Source organism: Zeugodacus cucurbitae, chromosome X (genome assembly GCF_028554725.1).
Source record: "Zeugodacus cucurbitae isolate PBARC_wt_2022May chromosome X, idZeuCucr1.2, whole genome shotgun sequence".
In the NCBI taxonomy this organism is placed as follows: domain Eukaryota; kingdom Metazoa; phylum Arthropoda; class Insecta; order Diptera; family Tephritidae; genus Zeugodacus; species Zeugodacus cucurbitae.
The window spans coordinates 185,225-197,933 of record NC_071672.1 but is presented as its reverse complement, the minus strand read 5'-3'; positions in this window follow the sequence as shown (position 1 = coordinate 197,933).

Sequence of the window (12,709 nt, the reverse complement as noted above, 5' to 3'; positions counted from 1 at the left end):
TTGCCAGTATTAATGAAATCAAAAATGTTTTTCCAGTGCCGCCAGGTGCATCCAAAAAATACAATCCACCAGTGTTGTCATTGTCAGCTTGCATCACTGTGTCATATACATATTTTTGTTGATCATTTAATTGTGGAGTATACGTTTGTACGAACGCGCGCAATTCATTACGATCGAATTGCAGTTCGCGTTGCAATTCTCGTTCAAATAAATCATGCATTGGACGATTTGGTGGAGTCAATCCTAATTGCCCTAATGCCTAATTTGCAATCGTGAGGCACAAATCTTCGATCATTATCAAGGCTTCATTATACATTTCCAATGTCAGCAGCAAACCAGGATCATTGGAACGATGTCGAAGTCGAATCAAAATGTCTTCAGCCATGAAATCTTTGTATTTATTCCACAATTCCAGTGGATTTGATGGAAAACATGTTGATATTATGATCACAAATAACATACGAATTTGAATTGGTGGAGAAACAATTGATGCATCACGAAGCGTAGCATCCCAATGCGTATCATCTTCCAGCAAATGCAAGTGTTGACATGCTTCACGGTATGTTGCGCACAATTGACCATTAACAGTTCGTAAATGTTGGAATGATTGAGGTCCATGTACGTTCACCAACAAAAGTCTAAGGTAAAAACATTCAACATTAGCTGGAATAACTGTATAAATGCGTCCCAAAGCATCTGTTCGAAAAATACGACGTTGAAATTTTTTTGTTGATGCATTCCATGTGAAATAGTGAGGCACTTTCGAATATAGCAAAGTCCTGGATAATTCATCAGTTTCACATAACTGGAAATAAGCTGTCAGTGTAGTTACTGGTGGCTCTACTACTCTTTGTTCGGCATTTGCAGCAGTGTAGTAAACACGTTGGCCGTTTTCAAGATGAACTGCCAAATGTACAACAACCGGATGTCTGTCATGAATTGGAAACGATAAAATACGCCATACAGCTTCATTCCTACTAAAATAGCGCCCCATTTGGTACTGCAAAATTTCGTCATGATTATTCTCAGGAGCCACTCCAGAAATAGCCATATCGCTGCCCTTATTTACATACTTGCAAATATATTTGATTGATTATACAGAATTGCAATATTCTACATTGATGTGAGCGTTGAACATTTTTGACAGCATCGGTGAGTACGGAACTATCCACCGGTTATCGATTTCAACATCTTGACTTTTAATTTTAATTACAGTTGATTTACCGTTGTCTTCAGTTCATCGTCGACGATACCGTGGATATCCATCATCACCTGTAATTGTTTCAGCAATCAATTGCTTTGGAAAACGTTTCGAACATTTACCATCAATCATACAAAGTGAATTAATTGATTAATATCACCACAGGGACCGTGAATCATATTTTTCGTGACAACTTCGAATAATCCTGGGTCGATGGTTTGATCTGGAATTTCGGCCGATATGACGGTATCAATCATATCAGGGGTTATTTTGTTTACGCACCAAATCAAAATATGTGCGTGAGGTAAGCCTCTTTTTTGCCACTCGATGGTATACATAAAGTACCGCACTTCTCCAAATACACGGAGTTTGACAATCAGATCCATTAATTTTTTCAATTTTTGTTGGAATACACGGGCAGTTATGTCATGCCGATCTTTTGGCACCTGACCATCAAGTAAACAATCAGACACATCGACCCACTTCGGGTTGCACGTAAATGTTATGAATAGATCCGGTCGTCCATAATTTCGTACATATGCCATCGCATCTTGCGTATATTCATGCATATGACGTGGGCTACCAACATATGATGATGGTAAAATTGTTAAACGGCCGATATCATTCACATTTACTTCATTGATTATTGCGTCACGCAAATGTATGTATTCCTCTGATCTTAATCGGGCTTGATTGTAACGGATGAAATTTAATCGCTCACTTTCAATTTTGGCGTACATATCGAGGATATATTGATGCGAAAGTTGATTGCATCGCAAAATAAAATTTGTTTGTTGTTTGTTCATTTCTACGATACAAAACAATGTCTCGTGACTGAAAAAACTGTTCGCCAACCACAACAATGGCTACTTCTTCAATCATTGGTGCATTGAATCGTCTGGTGTGCTCCCCAATTTGTGTTTTATCGGCTTTTATTATGATTTTGTGGCCATCGAAGGGCATCCGTTCCAGTGCCACTTTAAACAATTTCACCAATTCATTGTGTTGATGAAAAAATGTTTACAATTCAATCACGATTGATCTTCTCGTATTCGTCGAAATTGCACAGCGCTTATTTAATTCACGATTCTCACCATCAATGAAATATATTTGCAAAAATTTATGATCACCATCTGGTAATGGTAGCAAAGACCCAGCTCTATGGTATATTTGACCTTGGATCTGTAACGGTCGAGAAATATATATAGATGATAACGGATCTTAATTTCTAAAAATATCGAACACTGGGACGGCACATAAATTAAAAATGATATTGCTAATTCCACACGAAGAAATCACCTTAAACGTCGGCATAAATCCATCTTTTATAATATTTGTAGCTCCAAAAGATGTCATTTGAAAGCATGAATTGTATTTTTGAATATTTAAGAGGAAATGCTTTGACGTTGGCGAATTACCAAAAACCAATGAATGCAAAGGTTCTGGCGGAAGTTCTAGCACCGGTAATTCGACTTTCCCACCAGCACAACACATGCCAGGCGTTTCGTTTATGAATTTAAATGCTTTGCAATGTATACATTCTATATTCATCTGGCATCGTAATTGAAAGCCGCGTGTTCCATTTGACGTATATCATAAACGGTCGTACGACGGTTTCTTGGTGCTTCGCTATTATCCAAGTGAGTTCTCCGTCTGTGTCGTTGTGTTTCCATTTCATTTCGTCGAACACGATCTTCTTCACTTTGTGATCTTCGATTTAACGCTGTAGCATTTGATTGACGTGAACGTCTGCCAATGTTTGTTCGTCTTGAACGTGGCATTCTTTCAGTACAGTGTATGACTAATTGAATGTAAAAGCAATACATTGAAAATTATTTCTAGAAAAATCTGTGTGTGCGTGGAAATATGAATTCACATACACTCACACTGGACATAACCTCAATTGTGCAAATAAAGAAAACACTCACCGGAAAGGGAAATCAAATTAAATTTGTGAAAATTAAGTAACGCTTGGCAATTGAATATATATAAAAATGAAGCAATTAAAATACAATTAAAAAAGAAACACATGGTTAACACTCACCAAAAGTATGTTTGTTCAAAATGAGAGCAAGATATAAAAGAACTCAAAGCACATAAGAAAACTGTCAACTGAAAAACAATGACAGCAAATTAATATTCTGTTCGCAATGAGAGCACGATGTAAAATTGATAAATCGTATTGAAAATACTTGATTTTGGTATAGTGTATTTACTTACAAAAAATGTCAAACTCAGGAACGGCTGCACCGATTCCAAACAAACTTCACACAAACCACCTCCTTATAGGTAGGAACGAACTCTAAAATTTTTGTGTCTATCGACTCGGCGGTTCTTGAGTTATAAGATTACCAAGGAAATGTAACTTTTATATATATATATATAGATAAATAAGAATCTTAGTATTCCCAAAAACAATAAAATTTCAATATTATTTCAAATAATATATACATTTAGAGGAACGTCTAGCATAAAATATTATTTTATTCTAGGATTGCCTTAAATGTAAAACAGCAAGAAAATAATATTGTTGTTATAATGAAGTAGTACGCGGGATGAAAAGATTGAATATTTATTATTTAGAAAATTATTGGTGTTAAGAAATAATTATGTATGTTTCTTTAAAATAGCAAAAAGCTAAAATATAAAATAAATATAAATATTTTTATACAACCTCAATTCATATGGGACTACCCTCTGAATTTAAGCATAATAATGAGGGGAGGAAAAGAAACTAACAAGGATTTTCTTAGTAGCGGCGAGCGAAAAGAAAATAGTTCAGCACTAAGTCACTTTGTCTATATGGCAAATGTGAGATGCAGTGTATGGAATATCTTAATATCTAGTATGAGAAATTAACGATTTAAGTCCTTCTTAAATGAGGCCATTTACCCATAGAGGGTGCCAGGCCCGTATAACGTTAATGATTACTAGAAAGATATATAAACTGATGATTTGATAAAGTGTTGATAGATTTTACATATATAATGCTTAAATTCTTTTGAATTTTACAATAATATTATTATCATTGATTTTAATATTAATTGTATGCATTTATATGATTAACAATGAGAAAGATTCAGGATACCTTCGGGACCCGTCTTGAAACACGGACCAAGGAGTCTAACATATGTGCAAGTCATTGGGTTATATTAAACCTAATGGCGAAATTAACTTAACTTTTATATAATGGGATTAATTTTTAGTGAAATATTTTACTATTAATTCAATCCCGGGGCGTTCCATATAGTTATGTATAATGATAATTTATTATTATTTATACCTCTAACTGGAGCGTACCTTGAGCATATATGCTGTGACCCGAAAGATGGTGAACTATACTTGATCAAGGCCTTAGGGTCGAAACGACCTTAACCTATTCTCAAACTTTAAATGGGTAAGAACCTCACCTTTCTTGATATGAAGGTTGAGGTTATGATATAATGTGCCCAGTGCGCCACTTTTGGTAAGTATTTGAACGAAATTTTATAATAAACTAGCGTTACCCGGCGCGCTTCTCTACGCAAAAAATTTGTTGCTTAAAAGATTTGATTTCTTAACACAATAATGAAAAAGAAAAGCAATGTTCAATTTGATACAATTGTATACACAACATTTTTTGTTTTATTTTGTGGTGCATAAATAAACAAATTTTTCGTGGCTCCAACTCTCGAACATGCAACGTACAGTTGACCGTGAGAAAAGCAAGCTTCCTCTAAGTTAACTCCACACACCTGGAGCGTTTGCCCTTGGGCTTTGTTGACGGTCATAGCAAAAGATAGCCGAACAGGAAATTGAAGACGTTTAAATTCGAATGGCATGTCCGTTATTATTAATGGGATGCGCGGTATTAGTACAATTTCACCTTTTGCTTTGCCAGTGAGAATTGTTGCTTGAATTAAATTTGACATCAATTTCTTCACTGAAAGTCTCGTCCCATTACAAAGTTTCGGTGTATTAAGATTTCGAAGAAGTATAATCGATGAACCAACTTTCAAATTCAAATTGTGCGGTGGCATGCCTGGTGGTCCCAAAGAATTTATAAATTCAACCGGATAATTGACTGCGTCTTCATCATTCATAGCAGTATCAATGGATTTATACGTTTCCGAATTACCTGACAATTTTTCCTGGATGTGGAATTTGATTTCATTGACATTGACATTTTTTGGTGCTAAAATTGCACGTTCTCGTAACCAATCATGGTTATTATAATTTTGAGCAATATTTGGAAAAACGCGATCAATGAGTTCTTCTTTTGATGATACAATTATTGAAAAATTATTCGGTAACGTGATAAACCCATTTTGATCACTTGCCATTTTTCCATCGCCAATCTTCAGCAATTGCTTTGAAAACTCACGTGCTGAAGAATCATTTTGAAGACGCACACGTATATTGGTCGTCAACGAAAGCATTTGTACGTGTGCCCACAAAAATGAACTTTTCAAACATGCATTAATTTCATCAGCTGGTTTTGATCTCGGAATAACAGGCAACGTTTGACGAAAATCACCAGATAACAATATTAATGCACCGCCAAACAGCTGTAAACTCCGTCTCAAATCTTGTAATGTTCGATTTAAGGCTTCCAAAGATTTTTTATGGGCCATTGGACATTCGTCCCATAAAATAATGGATGTTTGTTGCAAGACTTTAGCCATTCCAGAAATACTTGAAATATTGCATGTTGGTGTTTCAATTGCTTGCATGTTCAATGGCAATTTCAAGGCGGAATGTGCTGTGCGGCCGCCATTAAGTAATGTAGATGCAATTCCGGAAGAAGCAAGTGCCAATGCGATTTTTTGTTCCGACTGAATCGTTGCCAGTATTAATGAAATCAAAAATGTTTTTCCAGTGCCGCCAGGTGCATCCAAAAAATACAATCCACCAGTGTTGTCATTGTCAGCTTGCATCACTGTGTCATATACATATTTTTGTTGATCATTTAATTGTGGAGTATACGTTTGTACGAACGCGCGCAATTCATTACGATCGAATTGCAGTTCGCGTTGCAATTCTCGTTCAAATAAATCATGCATTGGACGATTTGGTGGAGTCAATCCTAATTGCCCTAATGCCTAATTTGCAATCGTGAGGCACAAATCTTCGATCATTATCAAGGCTTCATTATACATTTCCAATGTCAGCAGCAAGGATGGGATCATGTGTAGAAGTTCACGCAAGTGAGGAAAGTTTTTGATTGTCACTCACTTGGGAGTGGCCAGAAACGATTCTTCTCCACATGGTTCAAGCAGCTCACGACTTCCGGTTTTAGACCAAGTATCCTCTGGGTAGCCAACAGACATCCGTTTGAAGGCGAGCTAAAGTGAGAAGGCGAAGCCCGCTTATGCGGTTGTGCGTAGGGTTTGGGACCCACCACATAAAAACACCCCCCAATGAAAAATCTACGAAAGCCTCGGTGAGACACCCCCCTTTTGATGACGACCCCTGCAAACGTTTTAAGGATAATGATATAAGGGCATGCACCTGGAATGTCCGGACCCTTAATTGGGAAGGTGCCTCTGCCCAGCTGGTTGATGTCCTCATACGACTTAAGGCTGACATCACCGCCATCCAAGAAGTGCGATGGACGGGACAAGGACGGAAGAAGGTGGGTCCTTGTGACATCTACTACAGCGGCCATATAAAGGAGCGCAAATTTGGTGTTGGATTTGTGGTGGGAGAGAGACTCCGTCGCAGAGTCCTGGCATTCACCCCGGTGGATGAACGTCTAGCCACAATCCGCATCAAAGCGAGGTTCTTCAACATATCGCTGATTTGCGCCCACGCCCCAACGGAAGGGAAGGACGATGTGACCAAAGATGCTTTCTATGAGCGCCTAGAACGCACCTATGAGCGCTGCCCCCGCCACGATGTAAAAGTCGTGCTTGGTGATTTTAACGCCAGGGTGGGTAAAGAAGGTGTATTTGGCACAACAGTCGGAAAATTCAGCCTCCATGACGAAACATCGCCAAACGGCCTGAGGCTGATCGACTTCGCTGGGGCCCGAAATATGGTCGTCTGTAGTACCAGATTCCAGCATAAGAAAATACATCAAGCTACTTGGCTGTCTCCTGATCGAAACACGCGGAACCAAATCGATCACGTTGTGATAGACGGAAGACATGTCTCCTGTGTTTTAGACGTGCGTACGCTCTGAGGACCAAATATAGACTCGGACCATTATCTGGTCGCAGCGAAGATACGCACCCGCCTCTGTGCAGCAAAGAATGCCCGTCAACAAACACAAGGAAGGTTCGACGTCGAAAAGCTGCAATCGCAACAGACAGCCACGAAATACTCTACTCGACTTGCACTCCTGCTCTCTGAGAGCACTCATCAGCATCTCGGTATAAGGGAACTGTGGAACGGCATCTCAAACTCACTGCGTACCGCTGCAGCCGAAACAATTGGTTTTCGGCAACGACAAAAAACAAGCTGGTACGATGAGGAGTGCCGTCTCGCAGCGGAGAGAAAACAGACTGCCTACCTCGCAACATTGCAAACGACCACAACACGTGCGGGATGGGATAGATACCGAGAGCTGAAGAGGGAAGCGAGACGCATTTGCAGACAAAAAAAGAAAGAGGCCGAAATGCGTGAGTACGAAGAGCTTGAGAAGCTGGCAGACAGAGGGAATGCTCGAAAATTTTATGAAAAAATGAAGCGACTTAACGAAGGTTTCAAGACCGGAGCATCCTCATGTAGAGACCAAGGTGGTAATCTGGTAACCGATGTCCAGGGCATACTGGGATTATGGAGGGAACACTTCTCCGACCTGCTGAATGGCAGTGAGAGTACAACAACAGGAGATGGCGAACCCGATCCCCCAATCGATGACGATGGAACAGATGTTCCATTACCCGACCATGAAGAAATTCGAATAGCAATTACCCGCTTGAAGAACAACAAAGCAGCGGGGGCCGATAGATTACCGGCAGAACTATTCAAATACGGCGGCGAAGAACTGATAAGGTGCATGCATCAGCTTCTTTGCAGAATATGGTCGGAAGAAAGCATGCCTGACGATTGGAATCTCAGTGTGCTCTGCCCAATCCATAAAAAGGGAGATCCCACAATCTGCGCCAATTACCGTGGGATCAGCCTCCTAAATATCGCATACAAGGTTCTATCGAGCGTATTGTGTGAAAGACTAAAGCCCACCGTCAACAAACTGATTGGACCTTATCAGTGTGGCTTTAGACCTGGAAAATCGACAACTGACCAGATATTCACCATGCGCCAAATCTTGGAAAAGACCCGAGAAAAGAGGATCGACACACACCACCTTTTTGTCGATTTTAAAGCTGCTTTCGACAGCACGAAAAGGAGTTGCCTTTACGCCGCGATGTCTGAATTTGGTATCCCCGCAAAACTAATACGACTGTGTAAATTGACGTTGAGCAACACCAAAAGCTCCGTCATGATTGGGAAGGACCTCTCCGAGCCGTTCGATACCAAACGAGGTTTCAGACAAGGTGACTCACTATCGTGCGACTTCTTTAACCTGATGCTGGAAAAAATTATAAGAGCTGCAGAGCTAAACCGAGAAGGTACAATCTTCTACAAGAGTGTACAGCTCCTGGCGTACGCCGATGATATTGATATCATCGGAAGCAACAACCGCGCCGTTTGTTCTGCTTTTTCCCGCATGGATAAGGAGGCGAAGCGAATGGGTCTGGAGGTGAATGAGGACAAGACGAAATATCTCCTGTCATCAAACAAACAGTCGGCGCATTCGCGTCTTGGCTCCCACGTCACTGTTGACAGTCATAACTTCGAGGTCGTAGATAATTTCGTATACCTGGGAACCAGCATCAACAACACGAACAATGTCAGCCTCGAAATCCAGCGTAGAATAACTCTTGCCAACAGGTGCTACTTTGGACTGAGTAGGCAATTGAACAGTAAAGTCCTCTCTCGACGAACCAAAATCAAGCTCTACAAGTCGCTTGTCATTCCCGTCCTGCTTTACGGTGCAGAAGCTTGGACGATGTCAACATCAGATGAGACGACACTAAGAGTTTTCGAGAGGAAAATTTTGCGCAAGATTTATGGTCCTCAGAACATTGGCAACGGCGAATACCGCAGACGATGGAACGATGAGCTGTACGAGTTATACGACGACATTGACATAGTTCAGCGAATAAAAAGACAGCGGCTACGCTGGCTAGGTCATGTTGTCCGAATGGACGAAAACACTCCAGCCCTGAAAGTGTTCGATGCAGTACCCGCCGGAGGAAGCCGAGGAAGAGGAAGGCCTCCACTCCGTTGGAGGGACCAGGTGGAGAGCGACCTGGTTAAACTTGGGATCTCCAACTGGCGCCGAACTGCGAAGGAGAGAGAGAGGTGGCGCACTATCGTCGATTCGGCTATAACCGGCTAAACGGTTGCAACGCCAATCACATACATACAATGTCAGCAGCAAACCAGGATCATTGGAACGATGTCGAAGTCGAATCAAAATGTCTTCAGCAATGAAATCTTTGTATTTATTCCACAATTCCAGTGGATTTGATGGAAAACATGTTGATGTTATGATCACAAATAATATACGAATTTGAATTGGTGGAGAAACAATTGATGCATCACAAAGCGTAGCATCCCAATGCGTATCATCTTCCAGCAAATGCAAGTGTTGACATGCTTCACGGTATGTTGCGCACAATTGACCATTAACAGTTCGTAAATGTTGGAATGATTGAGGTCCATGTACGTTCACCAACAAAAGTCTAAGGTAAAAACATTCAACATTAGCTGGAATAACTGTATAAATGCGTCCCAAAGCATCTGTTCGAAAAATACGACGTTGAAATTTTTTTGTTGATGCATTCCATGTGAAATAGTGAGGCACTTTCGAATATAGCAAAGTCCTGGAAAATTCATCAGTTTCACATAACTGGAAATAAGCTGTCAGTGTAGTTACTGGTGGCTCTACTACTCTTTGTTCGGCATTTGCAGCAGTGTAGTAAACACGTTGGCCGTTTTCAAGATGAACTGCCAAATGTACAACAACCGGATGTCTGTCATGAATTGGAAACGATAAAATACGCCATACAGCTTCATTCCTACTAAAATAGCGCCCCATTTGGTACTGCAAAATTTCGTCATGATTATTCTCAGGAGCCACTCCAGAAACAGCCATATCGCTGCCCTTATTCACATACTTGCAAATATATTTGATTGATTATACAGAATTTCAATATTCCACATTGATGTGAGCGTTGAACATTTTTGACAGCATCGGTGAGTACGGAACTATCCACCGGTTATCGATTTCAACATCTTGACTTTTAATTTTAATTACAGTTGATTTACCGTTGTCTTCAGTTCATCGTCGACGATACCGTGGATATCCATCATCACCTGTAATTGTTTCAGCAATCAATTGCTTTGGAAAACGTTTCGAACATTTACCATCAATCATACAAAGTGAATTAATTGATTAATATCACCACAGGGACCGTGAATCATATTTTTCGTGACAACTTCGAATAATCCTGGGTCGATGGTTTGATCTGGAATTTCGGCCGATATGACGGTATCAATCATATCAGGGGTTATTTTGTTTACGCACCAAATCAAAATATGTGCGTGAGGTAAGCCTCTTTTTTGCCACTCGATGGTATACATAAAGTACCGCACTTCTCCAAATACACGGAGTTTGACAATCAGATCCATTAATTTTTTCAATTTTTGTTGGAATACACGGGCAGTTATGTCATGCCGATCTTTTGGCACCTGACCATCAAGTAAACAATCAGACACATCGACCCACTTCGGGTTGCACGTAAATGTTATGAATAGATCCGGTCGTCCATAATTTCGTACATATGCCATCGCATCTTGCGTATATTCATGCATATGACGTGGGCTACCAACATATGATGATGGTAAAATTGTTAAACGGCCGATATCATTCACATTTACTTCATTGATTATTGCGTCACGCAAATGTATGTATTCCTCTGATCTTAATCGGGCTTGATTGTAACGGATGAAATTTAATCGCTCACTTTCAATTTTGGCGTACATATCGACGATATATTGATGCGAAAGTTGATTGCATCGCAAAATAAAATTTGTTTCTTGAGGGCTTATCATCGGTACGAATAAAAATTCATCGCACTGACTTTTTTTGTTGATTCTTGACCTGTATTGCAAAAATTAATTATCGTATGAAAATGATTTATAAATCATATTTAGCACATTCGCGTAAATTGCGGGAATTCCCGTCATTCATGTTTCCTTCAATAAAACAATTGCGGGAATTCCCGCGAACGCGAACGTGTTAAACAAAATAAAATGTATATGTACCAGTTGTTGGATTTATCATTGGTATGTTGATGTGATAGCCATCGTCCCTTCTCCAGAACAAAATGGGGTATTGCAATGCATCATAACAGCGATGGAGTTCTGAAATACGTTGTAAGTTCTCATTTCTACGATACAAAACAATGTCTCGTGACTGAAAAAACTGTTCGCCAACCACAACAATGGCTACTTCTTCAATCATTGGTGCATTGAATCGTCTGGTGTGCTCCCCAATTTGTGTTTTATCGGCTTTTATTATGATTTTGTGGCCATCGAAGGGCATCCGTTCCAGTGCCACTTTAAACAATTTCACCAATTCATTGTGTTGATGAAAAAATGTTTACAATTCAATCACGATTGATCTTCTCGTATTCGTCGAAATTGCACAGCGCTTATTTATATCACGATTCTCACCATCAATGAAATATATTTGCAAAAATTTATGATCACCATCTGGTAATGGTAGCAAAGACCCAGCTCTATGGTATATTTGACCTTGGATCTGTAACGGTCGAGAAATATATATAGATGATAACGGATCTTAATTTCTAAAAATATCGAACACTGGGACGGCACATAAATTAAAAATGATATTGCTAATTCCACACGAAGAAATCACCTTAAACGTCGGCATAAATCCATCTTTTATAATATTTGTAGCTCCAAAAGATGTCATTTGAAAGCATGAATTGTATTTTTGAATATTTAAGAGGAAATGCTTTGACGTTGGCGAATTACCAAAAACCAATGAATGCAAAGGTTCTGGCGGAAGTTCTAGCACCGGTAATTCGACTTTCCCACCAGCACAACACATGCCAGGCGTTTCGTTTATGAATTTAAATGCTTTGCAATGTATACATTCTATATTCATCTGGCATCGTAATTGAAAGCCGCGTGTTCCATTTGACGTATATCATAAACGGTCGTACGACGGTTTCTTGGTGCTTCGGTATTATCCAAGTGAGTTCTCCGTCTGTGTCGTTGTGTTTCCATTTCATTTCGTCGAACACGATCTTCTTCACTTTGTGATCTTCGATTTAACGCTGTAGCATTTGATTGACGTGAACGTTCAGTACAGTGTATGACTAATTGAATGTAAAAGCAATACATTGAAAATTATTTCTAGAAAAATCTGTGTGTGCGTGGAAATATGAATTCACATACACTCACACTGGACATAACCTCAATTGT